The following is a 26,110-nucleotide window of genomic DNA, read 5'->3' on the forward strand; positions in this document are numbered from 1 at the left end:
CCAGTGCTATTCGGCTTTTTTCGAAATATTTAATAGGGCCGAATGACGTGTGCTTGTCACGTTTTCTTTGATTCATTGATAAATAAGCGAAAATATAAGTCGAGAAAAAATGGCGAATGGCGTAATGGCGAACGCACCGCCCCGGTTATGCGGAGATGTGGGTTCGGGTCCCGCTCCCGGAAAACGGCGGATTTTTTCTCGACTTATATTTTCGCTTATTTATCAATGAATCAAAGAAAACGTGACAAGCACACGTCATTCGGCCCTATTAAATATTTCGAAAAAAGCCGAATAGCACTGGCAATGACGACTGCAACCTTGATATAAAAATATATATATATATATATATATATATATATATATATATATATTTCAAAGGCTTTTGATTCTTTAAATCGGCAAACATTTTTAGATAAACCTCATTCGCATGTCGTACGGAGGGTTGCTCGCACCCTTACTTTCTCCTAATTGAAATATCGAAAACGTTATGTCTCTCTGTGAGAGTTTTTGTCGGAACTACAACACATCGCTTCAGGTGTTCCCCAGGGGAGCATTCTGTGACCACTTATTTTCGGCATATACGTCAAGGACCTTCCAAACTCTTTGTGTCACCCGAATGCTTCGCTTGTCTTCTACACAGATGACACAAGCTTGCTAGTAACTGGTACGGCAACTGAGCATGTACAGGAAACTAGTAATGACATTCTTTCCGTTTTGCAACCTGGGCCAGGCAAAATTGTCTACTAGTAAATACACAAAAAACAAAAATATTCTTTTCAGGCAAAAAACAAAAATGTCTCGCCCCTAATACTTACGATCGATACAAACAACTTAGAAGCGGTAACAACTATGAAGCTGTTGGGAGACCACTTTTATTGCAATTTAACCCGGGATCAACATATCAAAGAAGTGCATTAAAAATTGTGCAGAACTGTTGGCGTAATCCATGAAAATCGATTTACACTTCCGTAACGCATTAAACTTTCATTGTATATTTCTCTTATCTTGCCGCACTTCTCCTACTCCCATTTAGTACTGGGTATTACAACACAAACAAATATGACCAGGTTATTCACCCGACAGAAAAAGGTCTCAAGAATCATTACGAATGTCTCCTATCACTACCACACAAAAGAGGTTATCGCCCAATTCCATGTCGTTAATATATTAAGTCTTTACGATTTCAGATCGCTAAACTCCTTTCATGTAGCTGTTAAAATCCGCAACTCATTCTTTGGTGACATATCTAACCTAAAAAAACACTGTAGCGTACGAAACGCGTTTTCCGTCCTTGTGGTACACGCCCACACCCTGCAACAATTACAGTCTCTAGACATTACCCTATCACATCCCGGTGTTGCAGATACGACACAATTTCCTTGTATATATACTGCCTTTCTCCGAAAAATCTAAAAGCACTCTTTTTTTCCTGAAAAAGCCTTGTGTGTCACTTTTTTTTATTGAGATATTCGCAATTATACAAAGTACTTATTGGTCACTGTTTTCGATGTTTTAGGTATACAGCCTTCCTTCAAAAAAATGTAATTCAACTTGTTGAAAAACAAAGTTATTGTGTATAGTGCTTCTTTTGGCGATATTGTAGCCTTTTGTATACCTAATACAATTCCCGCTTCCGCTAAGCATGGGCAGGACTGTGATTTGATTTGACTATTATGTCTTCCTTTAATTTCTCTTTTGAGTGCGTGTGCGTGTGTGTGGGGGGTTGTCTTTTTTCCCTCGGGTAATCCACAAGATGTGTAATGCAATATTACCCCATACCGTCGTGATATCTGCTGTTGCCGGAAACCGGGGCAGCCGCCTCGCCCAGTCGCTTGTAACAGTGGATTTTTGCGATTCTGCCCTCCTTTTGTAACAGAAGGGAAAATAATCAATTTGATTTGATTTGATTTGATTTGATTTGATTTGTTCATTTTGATAACCTCGCACCAGAAAACATGAACTATCGTCATTAGAACTAAAGCGCACATTACCGGATGCCGGGATCAAAGTCAAAGAAATCAGCCAGAGCTGTTGAACAGGAATGTCGCCCCCGGTCCAGGAAAGCGTTGCACGTCAGTTTTCTCACTTCGTTTCCCGGGCAAACACAGATGAGGTGGTTTCAGCGAGCCTCCCTTCGTACGCGTCGTTGTTCTGGTTTAGGATAACTCGTGCTTTAATTTCGCGGAGGGCGTGGAGAAAGCCTTGCGTCATCTAAGCAGCCAGCCCGCACTATTCCGTAAACTACTCTCCACGACTATACGGCCTAAGCATAGCACCATCAGGATGCAGATTGAGCTGCCGTGCAAGACGGGTACAAAGGGTTAGTAAAAGGGCCCCACATACCCACATAGAAGCCTAGCAGGCACGTGATAGCCTAACATCGCTACTCAAGAACACAAAAGGCCGCCGGGTGCGGCTCCTACCGTAGCTCTTTCAGCCCTCGTGGTGCCAATTGACTCCGCTACGTAAAATTTTCTCTAATGCATACAGAACAAAAGCAAATCTCCTAAGTTTTGTGAGACATTGTCTATACAGGATGACTCTTGCGAGACATCGTCATCGTTCTGGTTTAGATAGAAGCTACAAGAAAGAACAATCTTGTTTGAATAATACATTACGACGTTCAAGAGACTGTTCTTTTTAGAAAAGCGTCCCTAGTTTTATTCCCAAGATTTGCGAAGGTAATCGTGTAGGCTCATGTGGTCATAATTTTTTTGGAAAACATGGAAAAACATTTTTTAATTCACTGTACTTTTTAGGTTTTACAGATATCCTAATTCATTTTTTTTAATTTGAAATCAGTTAATACTTGCACTGCCAGCGCTTTTTTTTTTGTTTCTGCGTTTATGAATGCCCTACACTTTGCTGCAACACGCAGAAAACATTTTTTTCTATATAGAACAAACCAAAGATAAAAGGGCTACTTGTGTCCCGCACTTATTTTTTAACATTTCGACGCGAGACAACCGATGATTGGTCGGTTGTCTCACCTGTTTTTTTGTAGTCTCACGTCATTTTTTTCTAGTCTGCCCTGCGGTGCAGATATATTTGCAGTATAAAGTGCTTTTTGCTATCTTTTTACCCTTTTTATGCAAAAACGTCTTTCAAATTGCGACTGCACAATTCCTCTGTGGTGCATAGCGCACACAGCGGGACGACCGTTCTTTTATTCGTATTACTGTCATGAAAAAATGTACTTTATGATTAACCACTGGCGTAGGAATAAGAACACAAGGACATATTTATTTGTGCAAATCTTTTGTTATATGATGCTCGGAGCTCATAAGAAAGGCAGAGCGTAACGGTAGGTGGAGAAGGAAGGAGAGGGAATTGCAGCATGGTTTCGATATAACACTCTTTAATGACATTTCCAGTGAAGGAGGTAGATTGGCTGCCAATATTGCGTAATAGCCTTTATCTGTGTCACACGCACGCGCGTGAAGAGTTAATGTAAATCGTGTAATTTTATAGATGAACTAGCGTGACCCGGGTTAGGCATGGAGTGAGAGAACGAAATCGAACATCCGGATATCTCTTATGGATGTCCCTTGATGATATAATATCTCTTATTCACTAAACTACAATTTTCTTGAAAACCCTATATATTTAGATTATCTTTTCAGATCCCACGCTACTAAAGTGTGGGACATCCCTTTTCAGCCCCGATGCTAACCTTCAATAAAATATAGCCCAACTAGCCTTGGGTGTGGCATGTCTGCATCGTCAACGAGTCGCCGACTGAGGTGGGGAGGTGACTGGGGGATCTGCCGCTTCCTGCATTCAGTTTCTTTGTATTCAGCTGCATATTGTTATTAATCACCTTCTTTTGATTTGTCATCACGCTGCAGAAAAAATAGAATACGACGAAGCTCATAAAAGGTCTCTTAAACATGGCGATGCAGCACGCACCGAAGGCTACCCAAAGAAACCAGCTTTGAAAGAAGACTGGTGCAATGGTGATACGCGAGCCGGCACAGTTCAAAAGAAAGTTTATCAGCGGAATATCATGTGGTCAAACAGCGCGTCCGTTCACACCTTGTCTCAAAGTTTAAAAGATTCCCAAAATTTTTCTGATGGTTTATATCAGAATATACCCGCACTTGGAAATTGTTCGTGAAATGTTTGTTTGTCCACAACTATTTCATTTAGAAAAAAAATGTTTTTACAGTTCTTTTTAACTGGCAAGATATCGGTAAAAATCAAATTAGACGGTTTCCACAGTGGAGAATTTCCAACTGCTTCCCCAGCAAGGTACCAATTTAGGTCAAAATAGCGGGGTAAATGTGGGGCAGAAAAATTTATACACTGGGGCCAGCAGCTCGCAACTTTTCTGTATCGCATAAAAGCTGTAAAATTAGTGTGGTGCTTGGGACACTAAAACACGTGCCGTCCTACTTTTTTATGTATGAGCAAATGATCAGTACTGTAAGAGTTGTGATAGAATATGGTGGTCGATACGATAAATATGGTCAGCAAAAACAGAAATTATGCAACACTCTTTCAGATCATTATTGAGGGAGACATTTGTTAATGAAGCAAAACCCACCAAATTGGTTTCCAGAAATACGGTTAATTATATACACCAGCAATTATAAATAAACATATTGCATGTCCTAGCCCAGCGAACATAAAAATTTGCCTGGCAAGCCTTGAGCATGCTTATTGGCTTATTGTTCGGACCCGGATACTCATGAAGCTCGATATGCTGTTAGAAATGGTTTCCTTTATCCACAAATCACTGTTTCGAGAGCCAAGGCTCCTAACATAAAACTAATAAACATTCGCTACAGAATGTCTGAAGGATTTCTTGCGTTCGTAACCCATTGTGTGAACATTGTCAGTTTTTGGAGACAACATATATGTTACTACTTTTGTCGGTATAATTTGGGCGACGGAACCATCATTGATTTGCCAACTAGAAAACGCAATATATATCAACGCTACAAATGTTAATTTAATTCAGAAATACGCCTAATTCACCCACGGGAAGTAAGCTCAAATAAAAATACGTGCACTATTGGTGTAGTGAGAATAACGAGTCGAATATATTTTTACAGAGGCAAAAAACATTGAAAAATCCTTTCTGAAATCTTCCTTTACCCAAATCAAGAACCGCAATCAATGTTTCTAATGAATTCAGATAATGCACCAGCTTTACAGTGAGCCATATTTATTCACGAAAGGCTTGTAACGATGCACGCGTGGTATGATCATACGACCCGCTGCCAGCAGCCGCAAGAAAATAAGGCTAGAGTTGCAACCTCCTCAGTTCCGTGCATATTATGTTGCTTATTAAAACGTAGTTGTTGCGTACGGCTTATAGCTTTCATGAAGGGTTATTACATCGATGACAAAAAGCTCTAGTTGTGTAATGTTAGAATCGCATAGTTCACAGTTATTTGTTTTATGAAAGAAACAATTCGTTCATCTTGCCCGACTACCACTAGAAACCACGAATCTACCAGAAATATCCACTCGAGAGTTTTTAAATGAAGGTGAATTTTCTTATCAGATCTTCTTCAACACATGAGAACTTCAAAGTTTTGTCGCCTAAAAAACATTTCTTTGCAAGTTTCCATTTTCAAGTTATTTATATCTCCCAAGTATGTAATTTCTGAAAACCGTGCAGGACGTAAGGTTGGATTTATGCCTGAAATTACTTTTCGTGCAATAAAAAAAACCAGATGAACTGGTGTCCTTCCCTCATTTTCAATACAAATTTACGCCTATGATCTGTGACACGGCTATATCTAATTTTACTTCTGGCAGTTATGTTTTTTCCTTTTTTTCCTCTCACAATCCTGCAACACCCTTTATCTGACTTTTTTAGATTAGTATTGCGGTCGTGTTTCATGGACCGGTCTAAAGGTTTTTTTGCCTTTAGACGATCTTTTACGGTGGGTTTGGAGGAGAAAATTTAAAAACGCTTTTCAAAAAATGTTCTTAATTATTATCAAAATTCTGAATTGGGATAACCGAAACATTGGTGAACACAACAGCATCGCCGTCTGCATATTCAAAAGCTTCAAACAGTGACATCATTCGTAGTTTTGAATTTTTGGCAGATTTTTGTGAACTCTATTACAAGTTACTAAACTTGGGAATGATTCATTTTTAAGCGGGAAGCTTTCTTACTTGTACCGAGGGCATGATGTCAAGAACACATTGCAATTCCCCGCCAGGTTAGTCGACCGAAAAGCTCTAAACTCTCGGGATAAAGGGCGCGTGCCTGAAACTGCGGTTTTTTTGTGTTGAAACGTTTGTTTGAAAACCACAAAAGTAGACGGTACCAGTTAAGGGGAAAAAAGCACCGATTATGAAGAAGGAGTGTAATTCTATACCTGTATGTAATAAATGTATATTTCTAATATGCATGTTATATGTAGATTTAAACCTTTCGTGGCTGCAATTACACGAAATATTGTCGGATGTGTGCGTTGTTTGTTTTTCATTTGGGTGTTTGGAGATTTGACTGCGCATGGGACACAGTTTCTGCAAAGGTTAGGCGTTCAGGTTTTGGGGCTCCTCTCAAGTTTTTTTAGAAAGGGACGGTAAATTATTTAATATTGTTGTGACCAGTGACCAAAACTATGCGAAGCAGAAAAATAGCTTCAGAGAACATTGACATTTAAAAGTTGAGACTCGAGCGAATATAAGGTAAATTCGAGTTCGCGGCAGCATTTTGGAACACAGGTTATTTATGCACGATTCGTCCTCTCTTACAAATCTTTTAATTACGCTGTGTGCAATGGAATAATCATCCCCGCTAGCGCTAGACAGCCTCGCATAGTTTGAAATGCCATCTCCTCTTTCTCATCGCACTGTCAATGTCGGTGAGGGTACCGGTAGGCCTCCTCGTTTTGTTCCGCGTAATGTAAGTGCAGCGGATCAGAGCTTCATGCTCAAAAGGCCGGCTTCATTATTTTATGTAGGCGCGATGACCTAGTGGCCTCTAACCCCCGCTCATGGGCCACCCGAGAAGAACGTTATCCCTAGACGCGCAGTGTAGGCAAAAGCAATCAATAGACATAGTAGCGCAATAAAGTAATTGCTGATTTCAATTAGGTACTAGGCCTATACGAAGTTTTCACGAATATCATCATCATCATCCCCAGCCTATCTATGTCCACTGCAAGGCCAATGCTTCTCCCATTTTTATCCAATTACCCCGGTCCTGCGCCAACTGTGACCAATTTATCCCAGCAAACTTCTTGATCTCATCTGCCCATCAAACTTTCTGCCGCCCCCTGCTACGCTTGCCTTCTCTAGGGATCCACTCTGTTACCCTTAATGACCAACAGTTATCTTGCCTGAGCATTACATGCGCTGCCCTCGTTCATTTTTCTTTCTTTATTTTTACTAGTATGTCCTTAACACGCGTTTGTTCTCTGACCCACTCCGAACTTTCTTGTCCTTTAATGTTACACCTACCCATTTCCGCTCCATTGCCCTCTGAGTCGTTCTCAATTTAAGTAAAAAAATCTTAGTGAGCCTCCAAGTTTCTTCCCCGTAGGTGAGTACCGGTAAGATGCAGCTGTCATACACTTTCTTCTTCAGGGACAAGGGTAGGCTGCTATTCATTATCTGACAATGCCTGGCGTATGCACTCCACACCATTATGATCCTTCTAATTATCTCTGCCACATGTTCAGGAAAATTGCGTGCCTCACGGAGTTGTTTTGAGCTGCACACTCTTCATACTGAAGATGAACTCACTCCGTAAGGCATTGCCACCAACCATTTCTTGTTCAGTTTATGTAGATTATGTCCAAATATCTTTTAAATCATGTAAAATGTCAATCTGTGAACGGCAAGTCCAGCTCGGCGTGAACAAACTTGCTGGCTGGGAGGACACAAACGCTTTAAGCTGAACCCCGTAAAAAGTACTTGCGTTGTGTTCACCCGTGCTCGCGGGATCCGTGTGGACCCTGACATTACTCTAAACGGCGTGTCAATTCCTGTTAAGATGGAGCACAAGTTTTAGGCGTAATATTCAACAACAAACTAACATTTCTTCCTCATCTGAAAATGCTTAAGCAAAAATGCCTAAAAACTATGAATATCCTTAAAGTTGTCTCTCACCAATCGTACGGTGCAGACAAGCAGCTACTCCTGCGTCTTTATACTGCACTGGTAGGATCTCGGTTGGACTACGGCAGCGTCGTATATGGGTTTGCAACGAAAACGGCACTTAAAATGCTTGACCCAGTTCTGTATTTGGGGCTTCGCCTTGCTTGTGGCGCCTTTCGCACCAGCCCTGTTGAAAGCCTCTATGGAGAGTGCCACAAATGGTCCCGTTATCACCAAAGGATATACACTGACTTGTTGTATGCCTCTAAAATCATGTCTCTGACAAATCATCCTCTTAACTCGACCATTCATGATGCATCCTCACAGCAGCTCTTTTAAACCGTCCCTCTATTCCCTTGCTCTTCTCTCTCAGAGTGAGAGCAGAAGCTTCTGAACTAGCAGTGTCATTCTCATATATCCACAACACAGTGATCATTGATTTTATTGCACCATGGCAAGCCAGGGATGTTTTCTGTGAACTGTCCTGGTGCAGTCCGATAAAAACAGGGCAACAAGGGCAGCTATTATGCAGCATTTCCTCTTCCTGCAGGATAAGTACCAGTGTGCAGAGTTTGGCTCCGGCGCATCAAAGACAGCTGATCCTGTGTCTTGTGCTGCGCATGCACTGAACTTTAACGTAGCAAAAAGAATTAACTACCACAACAGCATTTCTACAGCTGAAGCACACGGAATTTTACTTATTTTAGACCACATTGTTCAACATCAAATTCCAAAGTCTATAGTTTTTACAGATTCTCTTAGCGCTGTACATGCACTTTTGTTTACAAAACGCTCAAAAAATTATGTAATCAATCTTGTTTTCAAAGCCCTTATGGCGGCATACGCATCAAGTCTTGAAATAACAATATGTTGGGTTCCTGGCCATTGTGGAATAGCCGGGAATGAAACCGCAGATCAAATGGCCACTGCTGCTACACTCTTGAATTCATTGGGCATAGCAACACTGCCGTACACCGATATGAAGCCACACATCAGACACCAACTTCACAACACATGGCAAACACACTGGAGTGAACAGACAGATAACAAGTTACACTTAATAAAACCACACTTGGGACCATACGCTACTGACTCACACAACAGGCACATTGAAGTTACCTTAGCTAGATTACGGATAGGCCATACACATGTAACGCACTCGCACCTGCTCACGGGATCTCCAAGACCCCTGTGTAGCAGGTGTGGGGAGGGCCTATCCGTAGTCCACATACTCATACAATGCAAAGCACTTGACACAACACGACACAAACACTTCACAGAACTCTACACACAACATATTCCCCTACACCCATCATTGTTTCTGGGTGACGATGCCATGGTTTCTGTGAAACGCCTGTTTAAGTATTTGTCAGACGTTAAGTTTTTAAACCTCATTTCTTATCATGTATAATCAAATCTGGCCCTATACACCAGCCATCACCATGGTTTTTTTTCTTACAATGTCCGGTTTACACATTTTATACCTACCTTTTGTGGTAATCACTTCTTTTCATTAAATAACTTCTCTGGCGCTCTTTGCCCTCGTTGGCCTTGCGCCATTAAACACCAACCACCATCATCATCATTGTCATAATTATCTCTGCCTCATGGTTGGAATCCAAGGTCACAACTTGGCCTAAGTAGATATATTCTTTTACCACTTCCACTACCTCGACCCCTGTCCTAAACTGCTGTGCTGTCCCGAGGTTATTGATCATAACTTTAATTTTCTGCATATTATATTTTCAGGCCCACGGTTCTACTCTGTTCGTGTAGTGCGGAAATCATGCTTTGCAATTCGTTTCCCGAGTTACTTAGCAACGCAACGTCTTCAGCCAATCTGAGGTTACACTGGTATTCTCCATTAACCCTTACTCCCACCTGTTCCCAATTAACGTTCTGAGTACTTCTTGCAATTATGCTGTGAATAACATTGGAGAGATTGTGTCTCCTTCTATGACGGCCTTCCTTTTACTGCTCTCCATATGGAGGATGATTGTAGCTGTGGACCCATTCTAGATATTCTCTAGTATTTTTACTTAAAGCTCATCTAGCCCGTGGTTCCGTAATGCCTGAATGACTGGTAGGGATTTGACCTAGTCACATGCTGCTTCATAACCTATGAAGGCTATAAATAGGGGTTTAGAATACTCAGCGCACTTCTCTATCAGCTTAATATACATGTGAATATGGTCCATTGTTGAATAGTCTTTACGGAACCCTGCTTGTTCCTTAGGTTGACTGAAACCTAAGGTTGCAGAAATTCTGTTGGCGATTACCTTGGTAAGTATCTTGTATACGACTGACAGTAAACTGATCCGCGTCTTTTTTCAGGTCCTTCTTGTCACCTTTCTTACGGATTAGGATGATGTTCGCGTTCCTCTAAGATTCCGGTACACCTGCGGTAATTAGGCATTGGGTATACAGGTTTTCCACTTTTTTAAGTACAATTTCTACGCCATCCTTCAAGAGGTCTGCTGTTATCTGATCCTCACCAGGTGCTTTGCCCGCTTTCATTTCTTTCAAGACCTTCCTTACTTCTTCGGTCGTTACTGGTGGAATGTCTATCTCCTCTGAACTACTGTCTCGTTCGGCATTATCCTGTATGTCCAGGCTACCGTCATCATCATCATCACCAGCCTATCTACGCCCACTGCAAGGCCAATGCTTCTCCCATTTTTATCCAATTACCCCGGTCCTGCGCCAACTGTGACCAATTTATCCCAGCAAACTTCTTGATCTCATCTGCCCATCAAACTTTCTGCCGCCCCCTGCTACGCTTGCCTTCTCTAGGGATCCACTCTGTTACCCTTAATGACCAACAGTTATCTTGCCTGAGCATTACATGCGCTGCCCTCGTTCATTTTTCTTTCTTTATTTTTACTAGTATGTCCTTAACACGCGTTTGTTCTCTGACCCACTCCGAACTTTCTTGTCCTTTAATGTTACACCTACCCATTTCCGCTCCATTGCCCTCTGAGTCGTTCTCAATTTAAGTAAAAAAATCTTAGTGAGCCTCCAAGTTTCTTCCCCGTAGGTGAGTACCGGTAAGATGCAGCTGTCATACACTTTCTTCTTCAGGGACAAGGGTAGGCTGCTATTCATTATCTGACAATGCCTGGCGTATGCACTCCACACCATTATGATCCTTCTAATTATCTCTGCCACATGTTCAGGAAAATTGCGTGCCTCACGGAGTTGTTTTGAGCTGCACACTCTTCATACTGAAGATGAACTCACTCCGTAAGGCATTGCCACCAACCATTTCTTGTTCAGTTTATGTAGATTATGTCCAAATATCTTTTAAATCATGTAAAATGTCAATCTGTGAACGGCAAGTCCAGCTCGGCGTGAACAAACTTGCTGGCTGGGAGGACACAAACGCTTTAAGCTGAACCCCGTAAAAAGTACTTGCGTTGTGTTCACCCGTGCTCGCGGGATCCGTGTGGACCCTGACATTACTCTAAACGGCGTGTCAATTCCTGTTAAGATGGAGCACAAGTTTTAGGCGTAATATTCAACAACAAACTAACATTTCTTCCTCATCTGAAAATGCTTAAGCAAAAATGCCTAAAAACTATGAATATCCTTAAAGTTGTCTCTCACCAATCGTACGGTGCAGACAAGCAGCTACTCCTGCGTCTTTATACTGCACTGGTAGGATCTCGGTTGGACTACGGCAGCGTCGTATATGGGTCTGCAACGAAAACGGCACTTAAAATGCTTGACCCAGTTCTGTATTTGGGGCTTCGCCTTGCTTGTGGCGCCTTTCGCACCAGCCCTGTTGAAAGCCTCTATGGAGAGTGCCACAAATGGTCCCGTTATCACCAAAGGATATACACTGACTTGTTGTATGCCTCTAAAATCATGTCTCTGACAAATCATCCTCTTAACTCGACCATTCATGATGCATCCTCACAGCAGCTCTTTTAAACCGTCCCTCTATTCCCTTGCTCTTCTCTCTCAGAGTGAGAGCAGAAGCTTCTGAACTAGCAGTGTCATTCTCATATATCCACAACACAGTGATCATTGATTTTATTGCACCATGGCAAGCCAGGGATGTTTTCTGTGAACTGTCCTGGTGCAGTCCGATAAAAACAGGGCAACAAGGGCAGCTATTATGCAGCATTTCCTCTTCCTGCAGGATAAGTACCAGTGTGCAGAGTTTGGCTCCGACGCATCAAAGACAGCTGATCCTGTGTCTTGTGCTGCGCATGCACTGAACTTTAACGTAGCAAAAAGAATTAACTACCACAACAGCATTTCTACAGCTGAAGCACACGGAATTTTACTTATTTTAGACCACATTGTTCAACATCAAATTCCAAAGTCTATAGTTTTTACAGATTCTCTTAGCGCTGTACATGCACTTTTGTTTACAAAACGCTCAAAAAATTATGTAATCAATCTTGTTTTCAAAGCCCTTATGGCGGCATACGCATCAAGTCTTGAAATAACAATATGTTGGGTTCCTGGCCATTGTGGAATAGCCGGGAATGAAACCGCAGATCAAAGGGCCACTGCTGCTACACTCTTGAATTCATTGGGCATAGCAACACTGCCGTACACCGATATGAAGCCACACATCAGACACCAACTTCACAACACATGGCAAACACACTGGAGTGAACAGACAGATAACAAGTTACACTTAATAAAACCACACTTGGGACCATACGCTACTGACTCACACAACAGGCACATTGAAGTTACCTTAGCTAGATTACGGATAGGCCATACACATGTAACGCACTCGCACCTGCTCACGGGATCTCCAAGACCCCTGTGTAGCAGGTGTGGGGAGGGCCTATCCGTAGTCCACATACTCATACAATGCAAAGCACTTGACACAACACGACACAAACACTTCACAGAACTCTACACACAACATATTCCCCTACACCCATCATTGTTTCTGGGTGACGATGCCATGGTTTCTGTGAAACGCCTGTTTAAGTATTTGTCAGACGTTAAGTTTTTAAACCTCATTTCTTATCATGTATAATCAAATCTGGCCCTATACACCAGCCATCACCATGGTTTTTTTTCTTACAATGTCCGGTTTACACATTTTATACCTACCTTTTGTGGTAATCACTTCTTTTCATTAAATAACTTCTCTGGCGCTCTTTGCCCTCGTTGGCCTTGCGCCATTAAACACCAACCACCATCATCATCATTGTCATAATTATCTCTGCCTCATGGTTGGAATCCAAGGTCACAACTTGGCCTAAGTAGATATATTCTTTTACCACTTCCACTACCTCGACCCCTGTCCTAAACTGCTGTGCTGTCCCGAGGTTATTGATCATAACTTTAATTTTCTGCATATTATATTTTCAGGCCCACGGTTCTACTCTGTTCGTGTAGTGCGGAAATCATGCTTTGCAATTCGTTTCCCGAGTTACTTAGCAACGCAACGTCTTCAGCCAATCTGAGGTTACACTGGTATTCTCCATTAACCCTTACTCCCACCTGTTCCCAATTAACGTTCTGAGTACTTCTTGCAATTATGCTGTGAATAACATTGGAGAGATTGTGTCTCCTTCTATGACGGCCTTCCTTTTACTGCTCTCCATATGGAGGATGATGGTAGCTGTGGACCCATTCTAGATATTCTCTAGTATTTTTACTTAAAGCTCATCTAGCCCGTGGTTCCGTAATGCCTGAATGACTGGTAGGGATTTGACCTAGTCACATGCTGCTTCATAACCTATGAAGGCTATAAATAGGGGTTTAGAATACTCAGCGCACTTCTCTATCAGCTTAATATACATGTGAATATGGTCCATTGTTGAATAGTCTTTACGGAACCCTGCTTGTTCCTTAGGTTGACTGAAACCTAAGGTTGCAGAAATTCTGTTGGCGATTACCTTGGTAAGTATCTTGTATACGACTGACAGTAAACTGATCCGCGTCTTTTTTCAGGTCCTTCTTGTCACCTGTCTTACGGATTAGGATGATGTTCGCGTTCCTCTAAGATTCCGGTACACCTGCGGTAATTAGGCATTGGGTATACAGGTTTTCCACTTTTTTAAGTACAATTTCTACGCCATCCTTCAAGAGGTCTGCTGTTATCTGATCCTCACCAGGTGCTTTGCCCGCTTTCATTTCTTTCAAGACCTTCCTTACTTCTTCGGTCGTTACTGGTGGAATGTCTATCTCCTCTGAACTACTGTCTCGTTCGGCATTATCCTGTATGTCCAGGCTACCGTCATCATCATCATCACCAGCCTATCTACGCCCACTGCAGGGCAAAGGCCTCTCCCATTAATCTCCAATTACCTCGGCCTTGTGCCAACTGTGACCAATTTATCCCCGCAAACTTCTTGATCTCATCTGCCCATCTAACTTTCTGCCGCCCCCTGCAACGCTTGCCTTCTCTAGGGATCCATTCTGTTACCCATAATGACCAACGGTTATCTTGCCTTCGCATTACATGCCCTGCCCACGTCCATTTCTTCTTCTTAATTTCTACTTATAAGTCTTTAACACCAGTTTGCTCCCTGACCCACTCCGCTCTCTTCTAGTCCCTTAATGTTACACCTATCATTTTTCGCTCCATTGCCCGCTGAGTCGTTCTCAATTTAAGTTGAACCCTCTTAGTGAGCCTCCAAGTTTCTGCCCCGTAAGTGAGTACCGGTAAGATGCAGCTGTCGTACACTTTCTTCTTCAGCGACAATGGTAGGCTGCTATTCATTATCTGAGAATGCCTGCCATATGCACTCACCCCATTCTGATCCTTCTGATTATCTCTTTCTCATGGTTGGGATTTGGGGTCACAACTTGGCCTAAGTAGATATATTCGCTTACCACTTCCACTGCCTCGCCACCTATCTCAAAGTGCTGTGCTGTCCCGAGGTTATTGATCATTACTTTAGTTTTCTGCATATTAATTTTCATGCCCACGGTTCTACTCAGTGCGCCCAGTGCGGAAAGCGTTCTGTGTAATTCGTCCCCCGAATTACTTAGCAAGGCAACGTCATCAGCAAATCCGAGGTTACTGATGTATTCTCCATTACCCTTACTCCCACCTGTTCCCAATCCAACGTTCTGAATACTTCTTGTAAGCATGCTGTGAATAACATTGGAGATATTGTGTCTCCTTGTCTGACACCCTTGTCAGACACCTTTGTCTGACACCCAGGCTACTGTACAGATCCCTAAAGAACTCCTCGGCCCCTGTGACTATGTTATCCCTATTTGTGATGACATTCCTTGCTTATCTCTAAGTACATACAGCTGATTTTTCCCCACGCTATGACGCCTCTTCACTGTTTTCAGGCTACCTTCGTTCATTGCAGCCTATTCACATCCTCACCATATATTACTCTTACACCTATTGATAAACTTCAAGAGCTCCGATAGTTCTTTTCTGTCAGCTGGAGTGGACGTTGTCATGTTTTGCCGTTTTCTAATTAGATCTTTCGTCTCCTGGGAAAGTTTACCAGTGTCCTGTCTAGCCATCGTGCCCCCGACTTCTACTGCCCCCTCCGTGATAATGCGTGTAAGGTTGTCGCTGGCTTCCTGTGTCGTAAGCTCGGCTTCCCTGTTAAGGTCGGAATATCGGTTCTGCATTTATCGGCTCCTTTCGTACAAGCTTGTTGCGGTCCCTCCTCAAATCTAGCCTAATTCGAGATCTTACCATACGGTGGTCACTACACCTTACCCTTCCGAGCACTTCCACATCCTGCACTACGCCAGGGTTATCGCATAATATGAAGTCTATTTCATTTTTGTGCTCCCCATACGGGCTCCTCCAGGTCCACCTCAGACTCTCCCGTTTACAGAAGAAGGTATTCATTATGCGTACGTTATTCCGTTCTGCAAACTCAACTAGGAGGTGCCCTCTGCTATTTTTACACCCTACACCATAGTTCCCAACTGTTTTGTCTCCAGCCTGAATCTTGACTACTTTAGCATTGAAATCACCCATAACAACGGTATGCTGTGTTTTTACTTTAGCCATTGCCGATTCCACAACTTCATAGAAGCGCTCCACTACCTGGTCGTCATGGATGGATGTGGGGGCATAGCCATATACCACCTTGAGCTTGTACCTCATATTGAGCCTAATTACATGACCTGCTTCCCTTCGTTAATGCTATAGTATTCGTCTATGTTGCAAGCTATGCTTTTATTGACTAGAAATCCCACTCCCAGTTGTCTTCCATCCTCTAGATCACGGTAACACCGAACGAGTCTATTTTTCAGCACCGTAAAGGCTTCACCTGTTTTCTAAACCACACTAAGTCCTATGACATCCCATTTGATGCCCTTTAATTCCTCAAACAACACCTGCAGACTCGCTTTACCTGATAAGGTTCTCTTATTAAACATTGCCAGGTTTTTATTCAAATGGCGGCTTGTGTGGTTTCAGGTATCCTTAGCACCCTCTGCTGCGTCACAGGTCTGACCGCCGCCGTGGTCAGTTGCTTCGCAGCCACTGGAAACTAAGGGCCGTGGGTAATTGGTGTATTCGTGGGATGTTGTGGCAAGTACTACACCAGGGTGGCCAATCCTGCTCTGGTGAGGGATTGCGTTACCGGCAATAGCTGCCGGGGTAAGGCCGCACCCGAAGCCCCAACTGCAATTCCATAATTCCGCGGCTTTTTGGTGGGAATTGTCTGGGACCGGGATTTGAGCCATGGTCGTTCTGTATGCGACGCGGATTCTGTACCTCTACACTTTACCTATACGCCACCGCTGCACAGCACTGCGGTGCAGCGGAAAATAAAAAGCTGCCCGGGGGCACATACCATAACATTGTTCTCTACACGCGCAGCTTATTTTCTTCGCGGCGGAGACTGAGCTGGGTCCCGGGAGTCTGTTCGACCGCGAATGCGTTCGTGCTTTCGGAATTGGCTTTTTAAATATACTTCGGGGGATTAACGAGCGCTAGAAGCTTCCGAATAAGAATTCCTTCGCAACGGCGACAGCGGCCTACTAAGAAAGAAGAAAATAAAAATTGGCCGGGACGCACATACCGCAACATTGTTCTCTAAACACGCAGCATTGTTCTTGACGCGGCGGAGACGGACCTGGGTCGCGGGAGCCTGTGTGAACGCGAATGCGTTCGTGCTTTCTGAGCTGGCTTTTAAATACACGTCGAGGGATTAACGCGCTCTGGAAGCTTCGGAATCAGAATTCTTTCGCGGCCGGGCCAGTGGCCAACTAAGAAAGAGGAAAATTAAAAGTTGCCCGGAGGCACATACCGTAACGTTATTCTCTAAACACACAGCCTATTTTCTTGACGCGGCGAAGTCAGATCTGGGTCCCGGGAGTCTGTGCGAACGCGAATGAGTTTGTGCTTTCTGAGTTGGCTTTTTAAATACACCTCGGAGGATTAACGTGCTCTAGAAGCTTCGAAATTAGAATTCCTTTACGACGGAGCTAGTGGCCTAGTAAAACAGAGGAAAATAAAATGTTGTCCGGTTGCACATACTGTAACGTTGTTCTCTAAGCACGCCGCTTATTTTCTTGACGCGGCGGAGATTAAGCTGGGTCTCGGGAGCATGTGCGAACGCGAAAGCGTTCGTGCTTTCTAAGTGGGCTTTTAAATACCCGTCGGGGGATTAACGCGCTCTAGAAGCTTCGCAATAAGAATTCCTTCGCGTCGGGGCCAGTGGCCTACTAAGAAAGACGAAAATAAAAAGTTGCCCCGGGGCACATACTTAAAATTGTTCTCTAAACACGCAGCTTATTTTCTTGACACGTTGGAGACTGAGCTGGGGCCCGCGAGTCTGTAAAAACGCGAATGCATTCGTGCTTTTTGAGTTTGCTTTTTAAATACACCTCGCAGGATTAACGCGCCCTAGAAGCTTCGGAATTAGAATTCCTTCGGGGCGGGGCGAGTGGCCTACTAAGAAAAAGAAAATAAAAAGTTGCCCGGGGGCACATACCGTAACATTGTTAAAATTCACCACATTGGTCAATCCTTCGGTTTAGGAAACTACATCGTTGTTAGCAAGGGTACTGACCCGCCTTTTGATTCTGGGATCTCCTTTATCTCTGCCCTATATTCCAGATATATTTCGGTGCTCGCTTCTTTGTGCCACCTTTCCGGTTTCCGGCAGGTATGACGATGTTGTTTTTCTCGAATTCATAAAACAAAGAATTATAGCAACCCTTATGTTCAGGGTACCTGTCCACTTCAGTGCTCCGTCTATAGAACTGAGTAAGGTGGTCGGCATCTGAACGACATTTTACGACGATGTTGATGTGCTTACTGGCATGCCTACTCATTTTGAAGCAGTCCTTGTCAGCGACTTCGAATACAGATGTATGTTGGCACTCAGTGTTGCCTGGTGTCTTATTCATTTCATAAATCTAGAGATGGCATTGATCCTTCGTAGCCCTAATAACAACCGCTGATTCGGGGAAGATAACGATATCGGCTTGTTGAAGAGCAATTCTATTACAAAACACTTAAATTACAGTAGAAATGTAGTAAGCAAAATATACGACGCCATTTCCTTTGTCTCTTTGCATGCAACCAGCACGGCTATACGACAAACCTCCACGGCTTCCTAAAGTAGCAGCCTTGTGTTACCATTGGTTGGCTAATTCATGCGACGCAAACCGACGAGCCACTGGACTCGCGTGCGCAGTCGTCGAGAAGGCGCCAGTCATATCGAGACATTAAAATACCTTGGTTCTATTCTGTATTATCTGCAGACCATAGATATCTGAACTAAAAGTGTTTTAGGAATAATCGCTTTTGTTTTCGCGTCGGAAGAATTCATGATCGTTTTCTGATACACGGGAACTCATAGCAGTAGTCCACCCCATCGAGGACTGGAATTATTTCGACGCCTCTTTAGCTTCATTTGCTACCACGGCACACCTCTGATAAATCACTCCTAATAAAGCAAACACATGGTATAATATCATGCTCAAGAAAAGCCACTCTAAACTATACGCATTCGACCTAAATTGTTGCCGCAGTCTAAGTGAAATCTTTCGTTGGCCTAACAGAATTTGCGCCATAGGTTTGTTCTCAGCTAAAAATAGGTTCTAGGGGCTCTTAAGTCTGCCTACTCGCTGTGATGGCGGAGGCCTGACAATACCCAATACCAACCTTCCTAATGCTACGTCACAATAAGGTCTCTGTCTTCGTTGTTGTTCTCGCTATGCCCTCTCTTCGTGCAAATTACCTAGATCGGCTTCTTGCCTAATAATTACGTTCCAACATGTCTAGGTGCTCTGAAGAAATAAGGTGTCACAAAGCAGTGGTTTGTATTTTTTCCGTTTTTCCAGTTGTTTGTTTCAGAATATTCTTAATTCTCTACATTAAAACGTCAAGGTTATTTCCTTTTGCGGCAACACACCAATGACTCATTTGCCTCAGAAATCACAAAAAATCACGTCAACCTTGCTTTTACAGCTTTTAATGTTACCAAAAACTCTTTCGGTACACAATGGGTCTCCTACTCTTGTGAAACCGGGCCATACATATCTGATCACACGAGTTTTTAACGCACTAGTGTTAGATTCACAATGCGGCGAAAATAAGCCATTGCGGATGCAAGGTAAAGATAACACAGCCGTTGCAAAAAGTAAATCAAATCGCTTCTGTGATAAGACAAAATAAGAGCCTGTGTTTCAACAGTAGCCGTCTGGCTCGCTATCACTTAGCTGTCTCAGCAAGTGTAAAATGTTGAAACAGAAGCTTGATTTATTGGAGGGTTTAACGCGCCGACGCAACGCAGGCGATGAGTGGCGCCGTATTGGAGGGCTCCGGATTAAGTTCGACCACCTGGGGATCTTTCACGTGCGCCGAAATCTCGTACATACGGACATTTTTGCTTTTCACCTCCATCAGAAAAGCGACCGCCGCGGCCGGGAACCGAACCCGCGACCTCGTGCTCAGCAGCGCAACGCCTTAGCCACTGAGCCACCACGGCAGGTTGAAACAGAAGCTGCTGCCATTCTTGTTTATTTTACTACCTTGCTTATAAACACTTAGTCAATGGTCAGAAATTATAAAATTGAGCAGCTAATGTGCCCGCTTCCCATTAATACCGAAACAGTAAAAAGAAGAAAAAAATGCGAAGAGTGTGTGCCACGTCACCATGTCGGCACGTGAACACAACACGTGCATACCGGTCGCACAGACCCCGCGAACGCCGAGGCTGTGTCGTGTGTCAGTCAGCTTGCCGATGTAAATATCGCTGGAAGCCCCGGCAAGTTAGTCAAAAAAACAGGTTCTAATACGGAGGTTAACAAAGAAGCCGGAGGCAGCTATCTCTGCAAGCAACCCACAGAAAAAATGTACAGGGATACCGGAAGTACGACGTACAGTAAGGGTTCTTCTTAGGCATCGTCACGCTTTCACTTTAAAAGCCTATGAGCTGCCTAAAGGGACACTAAAATGAGAAGTAAACAATGCGAGATTAAGACAGTAAATTACAGTGTGGAGTCTCCATGCCATGTTTTTGCCGTGCTGGATGCGTTTACGCAATTTTATTAAGTTGAAAAAATTGGCTTCATTGCGCGCTGTGACGGTGATTGGAAAGCAAAGCTTTAAAAGACACCCACAAGAATTACCAACGCAACGTCACATATGGCTCTAAAAGGGTGAAACAGGATATTCCGCCTGCCCTTACCAGCAATTTGCGGGGCGGCGTCTTGAGCTGTGTCGGATACGAGTGGGTTGGAGCGGCGGAAGCACCCGTTGTAACCCGGCCTTGCGTCCGCATGATCTTGTTTCGAAGGGTGACAAAGCGGAACCTAGCCATCCTGATGTGCAAGCTCGGGGCTACACCACCACACGACACAAGCGCAGACACCGAAATAATTCGGCATGCCAGCTTAGTGATTCCCATTTAAGCCGGTTGAAAGTAGTTATTAGGGTAAATTTGAGAATTTTGAGAAAGCTTAGGGAACATTTCAAATCGAAATTTGTCAGAACCAGCTGCTCCTTCGGCCTTTTGTAATACGTTTTAAACATAACCATATTTTTATTCGCCAAATTATCAAAAGGAGCCCATTGATGGCAAGCAGTGCGCAAAAGGTAGCGTTTTTCTAGCAGCCAGATTTCTGCATGTGGACTCTATATTTTGATTTCCCGCCCTAAAAACCAATCTTTAATGCAGTTTCGCCGTACGACCACTTATTTCCGTCGGGTACTGGTTACCCATTAAGAGCTGTCGAACAAGTTAATCAAGCCGTGCGAAGGAAGCCCGCAATAGACGCGAAGCTGCATCAAAGCAGCCCCAAAACAACCGTTCCTAAAGCAGACGACCCAGCTGTACCGCCGACGCGCCGGCCGGCGGGGAACAGGCACCTCCGTGCGGGGAACGCTGAGTAAATTGAGTACGGTTGAATAATAGTGCGCTCCGTGAGTGAAAACCTCTCTCCCGTCTGCCTACAACCCACCCCCTGCCGCCTCATAAGCCACGTTGGGAGTTTATTTTAACGCACACCGCGAAGAAACCGTTGGCTAAAAGAGGAAGAGAGATTCGCTTTAAAATCAAATAGAAAGTGGGGTCCTCCTATTTGATTCATCCTTGTCGAGTTTCTAAAACGGCTTGTATGATTGCAAAACGAGATGGCTTGGCTTCAGTGCCCTGCTGCACGGCTCACCCAACCTCCAACCGAGTCAGCAAGCCCAGAGTATAGACTGCCGTCCGCAGTAGGTTCGCCGCAAATCGTTGGCTCAGTTGCAACTAATCCGCGACACTTTCGTGCCCGGAAGAATGTGACCGACCCCCAAACAATTCCACAGGTGACGTCACTTCAATTCACATACGTGGCTCTAGAACGAGTGAAACCCGAGATTCTGCCAGCCCTTACCTGGGTTTTGCGGGATCGCCGTCACAAACGCAGCAGCGCCTGGTACGGCCGCGCACGGTAGCGTCCCACCGACGCGCCCACCGCGGTGAGCACAGGGAACGCTGGGTCACTGCGGCGCCATCTACACTGTGCTGCGTGAGTGAAAGAGCGCCCACCGTTCCCTAGCCGCATTGGGAGCTTTGTGTCCCGCACGTCACGAAATAACCGTTATCAGGTAGAGCTAGAAAGCTTTGCTTTAATAAACAGAAAGAATGTGTACCTACGGTGGGATTTGCTAAGATGAAATTTCCAATAGTGAAGCTCTAAAATATAGCAATTCCTTCGCGTTAGACCTCCCAACCTTCAAATTACTCTTTCTCCCGGTGGAAAACGCACCCTCTCGGCGAGTAGCACGGGGCACCTTGATCAATCTTGGTGATGGTGTTGGCGACACCGCAGACCCCGAGCCCCCATACTCACACTGTAATCGACCGTGCTAATGAATTTTTAGGTGAAGGGTAGAAACCTGAAACGGTGGGCGTTGAAGCCCGGGTCAAGCTCCGGCGCATGGGTTCCTGTCTGTTTACCAGGCTGGGAGCTCTGGTACCAAACAAGCTATGAGGGTAAGGTTTGAGAAGAAAGTACCCCCGTCCCCTGCTATTTTCCAATGCCACATGCATAAATCAAAAACCCCCCGTAAACCCGATCGGTCCCAGAAAATGGGCCGCACCGATGTTACGTACCCAACCCTTCTAACTTTCACTCTCTCAAAACCTAATAATTACTCCCGATTCTTGATTATCGAATTCCTTGAAAAAGGCAAGCCAGTTGCCTCAATGTCCGTGTTTCTGATTGCAAAATTCATAGAAGGAATAATCGGTAAGCACTACAAAGCCAAAAAGCAAAGAACTAGAGAGTTGTTGGTAGAAGTCACAACCTAGCAAGAGACCACAAGTCTCCTGAGCCAGACCCCTATTGCCTATCTTGGCATCAAGGTCACGCCCCACCACAGCCTCAACAGCTCGCAGGGCGTGATTTCGGAGCCAGATCTGGCAAACCATACGGAAGCAGATCTTCTAGAAGGCCTGAGAAATCAGGATGGGACTGTAGTCACGCGGATATCCATCAGACGAGATAATAAGGAAATACCTACCAGGCACATAATTCTCACACTTGACCGTTGAACTCTTCTGGACCATATCAATGCAGGATTCATCCGGTTCTCCGTCCGAGCGTACATCCTGAATCCGCGGCACTGTTACAAGTGCTAGCGGTTCGGGCACGGTACCAACTCGTGTCGTGGCCAACTAACATGCGCCAAGTGTGCGCAGCAAGGTCATCCTTCTGATAATTGCCCCTGTAATCAATTGCTTTGCGTGAACTGCGAAGGACCGGATGGTGCGAATTTGTGAGCCTGCGAGTTATTCAAGCTTAAAAAGAAAATCATTAACATAAAAGTCACAGAAAACATCACCTTCCCGGAGGCGCGAAAGAGGTTCGCCTCTTTCCCCCTTGGGAGGTACGCCGACGCAGCTCGCCAGGGGGAGGAGCGGGGTCTAGTGTCCACAGGGACCCAGTTCAGCGAGTCTGACCTGGTCCCTTCTCTACGCCCCGCTGGGTTGCCTCACGCAGCAACTGTGCAACCTCTGGAGCCCCGGGCACCCTCGGCGGTGGCGGTTCAAACGAAGGGCTCCCGAAAGGGGGCCAAGTCCAGGGGGCCCAGTCTGCCCAGCAACCCTCTGACATCCTACGAGGAGATGAATGTCACGACGGTCCTGCCTGCAACGCAGCGCAAGAAGCGGCCTCCGATGTCCAAGCCGAAACAAAGGCCCAAAAAAATCTAGAATAACAGCCCCGAAAGGCGACACATGAACACACACGCACACACACACACTCCAGTTATTCTTATATTTAAATATTGCGAGCAAAAAACATCATTTTATGCAACTGTAGAGGACTCCATAAAAATCTTGACAATGTGCATGAGATGCTGCATGCCAATCAGCAAGTATCATGTGTCTCCAGGAAACACACCTCAATTCTAAACGAGTTACATAGGTGCACAGTATTCCGAATGGACTGGGCTGGCTCCACACACTCTTCAGGAGGTGTGGCCATTGTTGCCCTGAAGTCATTAGCATACCACCCTCTCTCTTTAAACACTGGCCTTGAGGCGGTAGCCATCCGTACGTTAATATAATAGGTTGATAACGGTACGCTCCATTTGCATCACCCCTGATTTTGCACATCTGAGCTCTGATTTCGAGGCATTGGTTGAACAGCTACCCTAACCATACATCCTCATAGGCGACCTTAATTCGCACAACTCTCTTCGCAGCTCCTCCCGAAGGGAGGCCCGAGGTCGCCTCATAGAAACGTTTGTCACATCCTCTGGAGCAGGCCTTTTCAACAAGAAACAGCCTACATACCAAAACTTAGGACACAATACATACTCACATCTTGACTTGGCTGTTGGCTCTGGAGTTCTCTTTCCATTTTTTCAGTAGTGTGTGGGCACGGACCCTAATGGTAGTGACCACTTCCCCACCTCACTAACGTATATAGGTAAAGGCGCGAGCAGTCCATCTTCCCGCAACAGGTTTAAGAAATCAAAAGCAAACTGGAGTGCATTCACAGAAACATCTAAACTACACCACACATTTATAAAACACCTACATGTGGAGGAAGCAGCCCAACTCATCACGGCGCACATACTCGACGTCGCCGAAAGGTTTATTCGCCCCGCCTCCGGTACCCCACGCAACCAGAGGAGGCCGTGGTGGAATGAGGACTGTAGGTGGGCGCGAGAGTCCCAGAACAAACGTGGGGTGTCCTTCTCCGGTACCCTACGTCACATATTCTCGTTTATTTTAAACGGCCAACAGTAAAGGCTGTTGAGCCGAACAACGTATTTCACTGTGCAGCTGGAAATAGTTCAAAAATTAGCTGGGTGTAACCTATAAGCAATTCAAAATTGCGTAGTTCTTTTTTTTCTTATTTGGATTTATAAGGCCACTAAAATATTAAGCAGAAGATGTAAAACAAAGCCTATCTCTTAGATTTTTGGGCTTGTCTAATAGCGCCATCGCCACTGGTGTTGCATAGGTTTCTCTTTAGAAAAAAAACGCGGCATACTCGTCGACGGCAACCTCTTTTCCTTACAGTAGGTCACCAATTCATTCACGCAAAAGATTCGCAAGAAGCTAGAGATCGAAAAGCTGTCAAAACAAACTAAGCAATTTGTTTGCAGCGTCTAAATCTAAATGACAATTCGTCAACTGGGATTCTCCATCGTGTCAGCATTTGGTCCTGTTACCCGTCTTGCGGTCCGAGAAACTGTGCTCTCGCACAGCTTCTGCTGGAGGTTCCGAGTGGTACCCTGAAATCTACAAAACGTAAAACAGCTTCGTTTCATGACTGAGAGGCCACCTAGAGTTACGGAAAGACAACATGCAGTGGTATGATAGCTTCACTGTTTACCGCAATCCAAATGGGAATTCACTTTGCACCTCAATGGGTGCGTGATGCTCTTTCGGTATATTGCAACTGCACTATGTAAGCATGGTACATGTGAATAGTGCTGCACATTTTTAGGCCCCAGAAGGGTTTACACATCAGTGCATACCCTCAAAACTGCAGCGCTGGCACTATTTACCTCATTTCTGGACAATACAGAGTTTCATGTTACCGTCCACGCTGTAATTTATTAAGTCGGTCCGACTTCTCCAGTCCTTACTGGCTCCAAGCGATACTTTTGTGGTGCAGGGTTGGCTCTCTTTCCTATCTCACACTCAGTCCTGAGTGGCTATGGTGCGCTGCTGAGCACGAAGGCGCGCTTCCGATTCCCGACCGCGGCAACCAGTTTTTTGACAGAGCTGAAAGGCACAAACACCCGTGCGTTAAAGAGCTTGGTGCACGTTGAAGATCCCCAGGTGGTAAAAACCAACCTGGAGCCGTCCGCTACGGCGCGCTTAATCGCCTGTGTGGCGTTAGTGAGTTAAAAAAGACTTCTTCACTCAGTGTAAGCTCGCGTTGAGAAACAAAAGAAATGTAGGTTAGGAGATTCCGATAGGACTATCACTGATCTTGTTCAGCGCTCTCAACCATAGAGCTCATGCGAAGAAATAAACTGTGGCAACGCTGTATCTGTCACACTGAAACTGTAACTAATACTAGTCTCTGAGGAACTGTTTTGACGCAGTAACATTAAGCAGTTAGCTCCCCTTTGTTTCCTTTCTCTAGATTTCAACATAAAGTTGTCTCC

Source organism: Haemaphysalis longicornis, unplaced genomic scaffold (genome assembly GCF_048455015.1).
Source record: "Haemaphysalis longicornis isolate Haplotype H1 unplaced genomic scaffold, Haemaphysalis longicornis Haplotype H1 scaffold_6, whole genome shotgun sequence".
Lineage (NCBI taxonomy): Eukaryota > Metazoa > Arthropoda > Arachnida > Ixodida > Ixodidae > Haemaphysalis > Haemaphysalis longicornis.